Source organism: Sinohyriopsis cumingii, chromosome 17 (genome assembly GCF_028554795.1).
Source record: "Sinohyriopsis cumingii isolate HCF-2022 chromosome 17, ASM2855479v2, whole genome shotgun sequence".
Taxonomy (NCBI): Eukaryota; Metazoa; Mollusca; class Bivalvia; order Unionida; family Unionidae; genus Sinohyriopsis; species Sinohyriopsis cumingii.
Window position 1 is genome coordinate 59,592,165 of NC_142977.1, and position 10,287 is coordinate 59,602,451.

The window sequence follows — 10,287 nt, forward strand, 5'->3', positions numbered from 1 at the left end:
GCATATATAATATATGCCTTCCTTCTTGAAATAAACATGTGTACATATTTTTTCGTTTCAATATGTGTAAAAAATCTTGAGTGTCATTTCTAAGTTGAATAACCATTTCAACTGGAAATTGGGGAGAAAAGCAAACACGTCTCTTATTCTTGTCTACTCAAAACATTCTGAGTTCATAGTATTACAATCAGCCATATAAAGAAGCAGTATAGACAATTAAAGGTAGCATAGTTATCTACAAGACTTTTGCTCAGTAATAACTTCAAAAATACAGGAAACAAATTATGAAACAGTTATGAGACAATTCTCTGCTAAATGGGAGTTAGATTTGAGATATGCTACTATATGCTTTACATGGTTTTCGTCAAGGGGATCCACTTTCTCCTTATTTGCTTTTACTAGGAGCAAAACCTTTAGGTATTATGATTTGAAAAAATAATGATATTAAAGGCAAATTCATAAATGATGTGAAAATTGGCACAATATGCTGATGTCACATCGTTCCTTTTAGATGGTTTGGAGAACTTTTTGTATAACTCGGTAGAAACATTTGACGCACTTGCATCAATGTCGATACTAAATGTGAATATCAACAAAACAATAGTTATATTAGGACAATATTTATGAGTAAAAATAATAAGATTGAAATTTTCTCTAAATTGTATTAAAAGTCATTTTCATTTAATTATATGGAAAGCAATTTTCTACTAAAATATATTGAGATTAATTTCATTTATTTCTGTACGACAACTGTATACTATTTTAATAAAGATTGCGCCCTTATGAGCAAATGCAAAACTCCCTTGCACTATACATTTCTCTTGTATTGAAAAGTCAGCAAAAGATACACTCGGTAAGTTGTGCAGGTTGCTGAACTAACCAATTCATAAAATTATCTATGAGTAAGTTATAAGCTTCACGCCTTTTCTGAAACAAATAAGCTGGTGTGGCAGAATTGTCTGTCTAGTGAATACTCAGGCACGGTCGATTCAGTAGAGAAGAGATGGGAGCCTCGTTCTGATTCGAAATGAACGAACACTAGCATCTTGACGAATGTCCATTTTTGACCGTGAGGATACGTTCAAAATTGCGTATACATTAAGAACAAGCTTGCGCAGAATTATTTCGTTCGTTCAGAGTCAGAAAGAGTCTGTCTCTCCTTGCAGGTAAGAATCGTCTGTGTTCGTAAACTTCTTTAAAGAATATGCCCTTTTTAATATTTGAAATTTCAACGGTAAAGTTCATATTTTTGCAACATTTTTCTGAATTCTTCTATCTTATATTACAATGTAATGGAATTTTTAATTGTTTTAAAGAATTTATATTCATTCGTATTTATGGTAAATATTATTGGAAAAGATAAATTCGATGCCAACTTTATTTTTAGATTTAATGTGGAAATAAAATATTCTTTAAGTAATAAAGAATAATGTTTTGTAACCTATTCCAAATTAGTATTTTATTTTAAATTTAGTAAAATACCTTTCTTGAAAATGTTTGTTGCATTAATCGTAACTTGAATTTTATTCTCTTTGGCTATCATGAAGTTAATCGAGATTTAACTATCTGTATTTGATTCAAAAATGCAGAAATTATGCAAATGTATGAAGTTGGTAAGCTCGAAGGAAAAGCGAAATCTTATAGGTATTTCGTGTATTTTAAATATAAAAGCTATATAGATGTATCTAAAGAATGTAGAATGTATCAATTATTTAAATAAAGTTCGTTCGTCTAGAATCAGAAAGAGTCTGTCTTTCATTGCAGTGATTCCCGCACCTCATTCCTCAAGATGTAGTCGTATCTACACCGCTACGAGTGACACCTCTTTTAAGCGAGCCTGAACTCTTTCTTCTCTATCTCTCTCACCATGGGCAAGAACATTTCTTAACTTATGAGTAATTCCTTCTCATAGCAAGAAATGAGAAGAAGGTTATGACACCAAAACTCTTATCATAACAGTTATAAAAATAGGGTCATTAAAGAAATCACTACCCAGATGTGTATAAATTTAGGACTTGATTGGACTTCAAATTTCTCTCTTTTACAAGTTGAGTTATTCGTGAATACAGAAGACATTGTGGGAATAAATTTTGAAAACGAACTGCAAGGTGTACAAAAACTGTTAGGGGAATGGAATCGAAGAAAATTAATAATATATGACACATCTGTTGTTCTAAAATCAGTGGCCTTATCTAAACGACACATTTATTATTAATGTTACCAAATCCAATAGCAAGTGTTCTATTAAGAATAGAAAAAAAATGTTTTTATATTATTGTGGAATAACGGTCCTAACAAAATAAGTAACCTGACTTTAGTGACGAGAGGAAGAAATACTTGAGATCGTATTTGACCCTGTACGAAGCCACGGGACAGTTAGGAACCAACACCAGTCACGGCACTACGTAAGAGCATTGTGATTAAGGTTATACTTTGTGGGCTCTTGATTTCAATCCTGACCAAGACAGTGACGAGGGACATTTCCACCCTATAAAATCCGGCCAAATACGTGTGGAACTTCAGTTTGCAAAGCCAAAACCTGTAAACAATACGGTGAACGTCATCTTGTATACCGAATTCGATAATGCGATATAAATCAACAGTTTTAGAGAAGTCATTCTAGATTGTTAGAAACTATAGAAGACTCTTATCCCTCTTTGAATGGTGGAGAATCTATGGAAATGGAATGGGAGGATACCGTGGAGTGCGTGTGATTTGGATTTTTAACGTAGCTTTAACAATGTTTCAGTCATATCGCTACGATTTCTGCAGTGTGGCAGTTTATAGTGATGTCTAGCACTGGGGAATCATGCCGCAGACATGTAGCATGATGTCCCACCTAGTCATATTATCCTGACACCAGGCCGACCAGTCCTAACACTGACCTCTTAATGCTGAGCGCCAAGCGAGGCAGCTGTTATCACCATTTTTATAAGTCTTTGGTATTACTCGGTCAGGGATCGAACCCACGACTTTCCGCATTGGAGGCGGACGCTCTAACCACTAGGCCACCAGAGCGGTCTCATAAAGTGAATACCGTGGAAGCCGAAACCCAAGACAAAGACGAAGAGGACGTGGTGATGAGGTCCAGATGGCCAGGGCAAGAACAACATTTAGTCTCCTGTTTTGCCAAACACCTGGCGGATAAAATTACGGAATTGATCAATAACGATTGCTATGGATGCCAAAACAATCATCCCAGTCAAATTCAACACGATAAATGTCTGATGATGAGTCAAGAAAAAAAATTGGACTAGTATCTGGACGAAACTTGGAGTATCATCTCGGAAGAAATCGTGTTGCATCAGTGGTATTAAGACTTGCGTGATCATTTCTCTCCTCCACTGATGGCTCTAAAGATTTTCACATCGAAGCTCTCTTGGCCCAGAATGCGGAGACGAAGCAGAGAAACGCTTACTTGTCAGAAATTTTCAAGCAAAAAGTCAGGATTGAATTGATGACTTATCATTACCTGTGAAGAAAGATCGTAAAATAACAACTAGAGTTGGTGACAACTGCTCTGAACCACACACAATTTAAAACGCTACACCATAAGGGAGCGTACTCAGCCCAACCCTTTTCAACATCATGATTAATGACTTGGACACCAACTTAACGTAAAAGCTAATTGACCTTTCACAATTCGCAGATGATAGTGGACTATGGAGAGCAGGAAATCCCTCCAACCACAAAGTAATTGGCGAAATTCAAACAAGTTTAAACAAAATAGGTAAATGGTCTGATAAATGGGGGTTCAAATTATCCCATGAAAAAACTATAGCAGTGTTGTTCTCCGCCAAACGTAAACCCCAAAATCAGTTTCCAAAACTTACCATCCAAAATCAAGAAATTAAATTCGTAAAAGTAGCCCGATTTTAGGAATGTACTATGACTCTAACCTAAACTGGGTACACCACATAAACGAACTAGTTAAAAGGTGCAATAAAGACCTTAACCTCCTTACAAACCTTAAAGGAACCACCTGGGGATCCAATCAAGAATCCTTACTGGCATTATATAAATAATTAATTAGGTCCAAACTAGATTACGGATGCCAAATTTACAACTCGGCACCCCAAAATAACCTCAAGAAATTGGATAGCATACAAAGGAAGGCCCCAAATTATTTGTACTGGAGCACTACCATCGACATCACTAGTAGAGCTTCAAATCCTAACTGGAGAACTGCCGCACCACCTTAGAAGGCAAGAACTCACCCTCAGATATGCAACCAGGCTAACAATGCACCCTGATACGCACCCGACAAGGCTGGCAATAAATAAATGCAACAGACCTTTTAAAACTAAACCAACACAAAATATACCAGCAGGGAAACTAATACACCAACTAGCTGAACAACTTCCTATAAATAACCTTCAAGCAGAAATTACAAATCACTATGATACAGAGCCATGGAATAATATCAACCATTCAATTAACACCCTCATTACGAAATATGGCAACAAAAATGAACAAAAACACAATTTAAAAACAATCAGTACAGAAGAGATCAACACTAAATACTGTAACTTTATTAAGATATACACTGATGGATCCAAAATAACAGATCCACCCAGAACAGCAGCAGCTTGCGTAATCCCAGAACTTAACATTAAAACAGGACAAAGATTACCTAACCTCTGCTCTGTATACACAGCTGAATTCTGGGCCATCCTACAAGCCCTGAAATAGATTGAAGAAAACAAATTACCCCAAGCGGTAATAATAAGTGACTCGTTAAGCGTCATAAACTCAATACTTAACAACAACACTAAATCAAGAGAAAACTATCTTAGGCAAACCAATACATTGTTAAAAAAATTAAACAATAATAGCTTACAAGATACCATCCCACATAAACATACCAGGTAACGATATGGCAGATATGACAGCTAAACAAGAACTAAACGAAACCACCCACATCAACCTAGATTATAGCATAAGTGAACTCCATAGCATATCTAAAATCCTCATTGACAATAAATGGCAGGAATTATGGAATGCAAACACTCAAGGCAGGAAACTAAAAACCATCCTTAAAGAAGTCTGTAGAAATAGGAAACCACACAAAACAAAAGGCAACGACCAAAAAATCATAAATAGAATACTCACAGGCAAAACCAAGCTGGCTAGCAGCTTCGGACAGTATATAGGACCACAACCACACAACCCCAACCGTTATCACTGCCGGGTTCCAGAAGACCTAGAGCATATTTTTAACAACAGCCACACACTTAAAAAAGAAAGGGCTAAGTTTAAAGATAAACAAAGTAAGATTGATCCCCAGCCACTGATCCAGAATTATTGATTAACACAAACTCCAATATTAACTTAACATTCGAAAACATAATATCGTACCTAAAAGAAACAGGACTATATAAAAAGATTTAAATAACTGTAAAACAAGTTTTATACTCCAAATCAGTAAGATAAGGAATCAAAATAAATAAGGACTAAAATACAAGACTATTAAACCCATAACACAAGACAGGGAACCAGGCCAATTAAATAGGGACCGCCCAGAATAGGTGATCTTGACTTCTCTCTCAGGCTCGATCAAATCGACAAGGACAACTACCAGGAGTAAAATACTTGGCCTGGAAAACATAAATTGCAAGACCCAAAATTAAAACTAAAACAAGCTAAAAGGGACTACCCAGATTAGGTGTCCTTGGACGTCTCTTAAAAACTCGAGCAAATCAACAAGGACAACTATCTGGGATCTAAATATACATGACCTAGAAAATAAAATTACAAAACCAGTAAACTCATAACACAAAACAGGGAACCAGGCCAATTAAATAGGGACCGCCCAGAATAGGTGACCTTGACGTCCCTCTCAGGCTCGATTAAATCGGCAAGGACAACTATCTGGGATAAAATACATGGCCTGGAAAACATAAATTGCAAGACTTAGACTTAAAATTCATATATATATATATATATATATATATATATATATATATATATATATATATATATATATATATATATATATATATATATATACTTTTCTCCTACCTTACTCTTTAACTTTATATATCTCCTTTTTCCTTGTCTCTTAAACAACATCTTAACAAATCTGGCATGAAAATTAACACCTCTACGAATCCACTCACTCAAACCCAGGTTTCAGCCATAAACAAATACCTAGAATTACCGACAGGACCTAAAAATCAGATCGTTACAGGTGGTCTTGAACCCAGACCATCAGGACCGTTTACACTAAAACAGATGTAGGAACAAACGACCCCAAATTATCAATATATAAGGTGGTCTAAACTCCAAAGACCATCAGATCCCGCAGCACAAGGCTGCAAAACAAAAACTCTGCTTTAGGAAGTATAACCCCAAATTAACACGCATAAGGTGGTCTAAAGCCCAAAGACCATCAAATCCAGCAGCACAAAGCTGCAAAGCAAACAGCACTATTAGACCACTAAGACCCTAAAACCAATACCAACAATGTATACCACAATGTGGCAACATCAAAACCCATGGCTGTCAACTTGGGTATCTATCTTTAACCAACTCTAAATTATGCAGGACGACACCTTTAGAAACTATACCCTGGAGCCTAGAAACGCCAAACTGTGCCATGAACCGCCTCCCGATCCATAAGCCTCTTCCTCCTCTGCCACGGCCGGACATCAAACATCACGCGTGCAGGGCACGCCCCCATAACAATATACACGAGTGCGCGTTGGGTCCAGTCCCACTCGTCTCAGTCAGCAAAGCAATGCAACCTAAGTAATGAGTCGATACATCGAGATCGCTAGGAACTAATTAGTACCTCGATCTGACGGCCCAATTAATAAGTGTTCCATGAATACATAAAAGCCTGGGGGGATGTGGCTCTCCTTCCTTCCCCCAGGAGTAATTAAATAGCACGCTGTGCGTGAAGAAAACAGTGATACATGCTCCAATGGAGCGAAAATCACTTTAATCCAACTAAGTAAGTAAGTAGTCTGACCATCCATTGTTGACTCGTTCACCTATGAAGATGCCTTCTAATTTAGCTAAACTAAACGAAGCCTACCTGCATTTGCATCGTGTCAGGAAAAGCCTGTACCCAAACCTGAAGAGACAGATAATGTTAGGATGCTGAAAGTGGCTGAAGACCTGATAGAAGAGAGGAAATCAAGAAGGAAAAAGAAGAATGGACGGAGAAGTACAGACGTCAGAAGCAGAAAGAGCAGCAGCAACAATAGCATGAACCAGACTAGGTTTTGCCGACTGCCGTGTGGACACGAAAGATTTCTTCTTCTCTTTCGGAAGAAGCTGACCCTATCCTGTGTGAAAGCCTGCCGCCAGACAGGGGACGCAATCTTAGACGATAAAAGATTGCCATAATCTCCGTCCACAAAAGGTCTCTAGAAAAGAGACTATTCAGATTGCCAATTCGTATGAGTGTGGAGTAGTGTGACTATAAACACTCACTCCTTTACTGATATATGTTTGTGTGTGTTTATGTAAGTGTGTGTTTATTTGTGTGTTTGCATGCGTTCGTGTACGTTTGTGTGGATAGTACAGTGTGTGTTTGTATGCGTTCGCGTACGTTTGTGTGATAGTATATTTGGGGTTTGTATGCGTTCGCTTACGTTTGTATGGATACTATATTTGGGTTTGCTTTTTGCTCCTTCCCGTGTGTTGATAGTATATTTGGGGTTTGTTTTTTCTTCTTCCCTCTGTGGAGTGTGTGTGTGTGTGTGTGTGTGTGTGTGTGTGCACTCGTACGATTTTGTATGTGTATTTGTGTGCACGCGTACGTTTGGTTGTGTTTGTGTGTATGTGTGCGCGCGTACGTTTGTTTGGTTGTATCTATTGGTCTTTGTTTGTCTTTATAAAGCTTCCTTTATCCCTATCAAATACATTTCACCTACCTACCTACCTACATTAGCGCGTGTTCAGGTCAGCCACTTGCAACACTGTCGCCATTATTCCCCCTAGTGTCTAGTACAGTGACGTCATTGTAGCTGGAAATTTTGAGGCTATAGATATAGACTTGGGTGTTTTCCACAGGTTGTAGCTATAAATAGATACCAGGGTTTTTAAACAGAAACGTCACACAAGTTGAGGCTATAAACAGATAGTGGCTTTTCCCAAAGGACTTTCCCGCAAGTTGTAGCTATAAATACATAGTGGGGTTTAATAGGAATCTCAACAGATTATAGCTATAAATAAATACATGGGTGTTTGTCCACGATGGTCACACAAGTTGAGACCATAAATAGTTACTAGGTTTATCTATTTTAGACTAAACCAATTTAATCTATTGTTCGGGGATATGTTTAGTCTCCATTAAATTCTGGGACAATTTCTTCATTTTAGCGTTACTTTTAGTCACATCCAATTTGGCGTTGGTCTTTTCCTTGATTATAGCTATTTATATCATAATTACAATTATGCAAATTTATGAACACCGCCAACATAATTTCAGGTCTAGGTAATGCTTTATATATAAATCTCGGGGTTGTATTAGCATATGCCTGTCTCTGTCTCTGTATTGTTTGGCCCACCGACATCCTTGTCCGTAGACAGGCCCTGTACAATTTCCCCATCGTCCTTATACAGTCCCAACTAATGTTAAACTTTCCCTTGTCCCGCTATAGCCCCACCCATGTTAAATTTCCCCATGTTAAATTCCCACTGTCGCTATACAGTCCCAACCTATGTTAAACTTTCTCTTGTCCCGCTATAGTCACACCCATGTTAAACTTTCTCATGTTAAATTCCCCTTGTCCCTATACGTCCCCAGGGTGTTTTTCCTTATATGTTCTAATTTACCATACGGTATCAATCTATGTCGATGTGTTGTATGTGTTATATATGTCTATATCTCTCCTGTATTTGTCTTTACCTAGGGTAGATCGTATTCAGGTCAGCCACTTGCAACATTGTTGCCAGTGTTCCGCCCAATTGAGGTCAGCCACTTGCAACATTGTTGCCAGTGTCCACTACCGTAAAGTCAATTCCTATTGAGTCTAAACAGGCCCATGTTCAGTTCCAGCTTGAGGCTATAGTGCTGGGACCCTTTTTAACACAGAATTCTACGTAGGCTAAAGTGCTCCACTTAACTACTTGCATTCAAGGGAAATAAACTATTTGTTGACTTGTACAAAACTTATTGGTTTTCGCAATTTCTGTCACTTAGTTTTAGACCCAAGAATCGTAACATTATACAATTCGTGTCTCCGTTTGAAATAATTGCATTGGATATTCAGGGACCTTTGCATCGAACGAAGAAGGGAAATTGATGGTGGCTATGACTGTTATTATCCACAGTCAGGAAGCCACTATTGTCGCCAATAAATTAGTTGAACATACTGACTCAATTTTCGGAGTACCAATGCAGAATCTTTCTGACAAGGAAAGCAAGTTTCAATGGAATGTTTTCAATGAAACGTGTTTGCTTATAGGAATACATAAAACAAATTTCACACCATTCAGACCAGTCTGGTGGAATAGTGGAGCGTGCAAAGCGCACAATTGAGCAAATGTTGTCCAAATTTGTTTCTAAACACCATACGACCGGGATCATTATACGGTGTACTTTCGTTTGACAAGCTTTCAGTGCACCTTCGCTTGTGTATCTCCTGTCTGCACCTTCCGGAGTCATCGCCAGTGTTTTGCCTATGTACCTTGTGTATTATTTATGGTGCAGATTATAAACATATACCATATTCTCTGAAGAAATTACCTATTTTAAGTCATGTACTAAAAATATAATATCATCTACACTGGCGTTAGATTGCTTGAGTTAGAATCTTTCTCCTGTACAGATTTTCCAATTATTCCTTTGTGGTTTTCTTTACACCTACATTTTTCTGTTATTTTCAATTGTGCTGACATTTTTTGTTTGTCTATTCTATGATAGAAAATTACATAGAAAATAAATATATTCGAAAGACCACTAAAGGATCCAATCATTATCTTTAGATAATATGCAATGTCGAAGAGACATGTTTAAAAATAGACAAAAAAGTAAAAGAAATAAATATAAAATAAACATTAAAAGTGTAATCGAATGTCCATAAAAAAAGAAATAAAAAGGAAAGAAATGACGAAACGATCTCAACAAATCTAGATGTCTTCATCTTGCTTGCCGGTGATCTTACGTTATCGGTTTTATTTTGCTCCAATAGCATTCGTATTCATACCACTTATCTCACGAAAATTTAATTAATGTTATAAAATGTATTTCCAATCGCCTTCTAAGGGAGGTAACAAAATTCTCTGCACGCGCACAGGAAGTGACATATAAACGGTGAATAAAATATACATCAA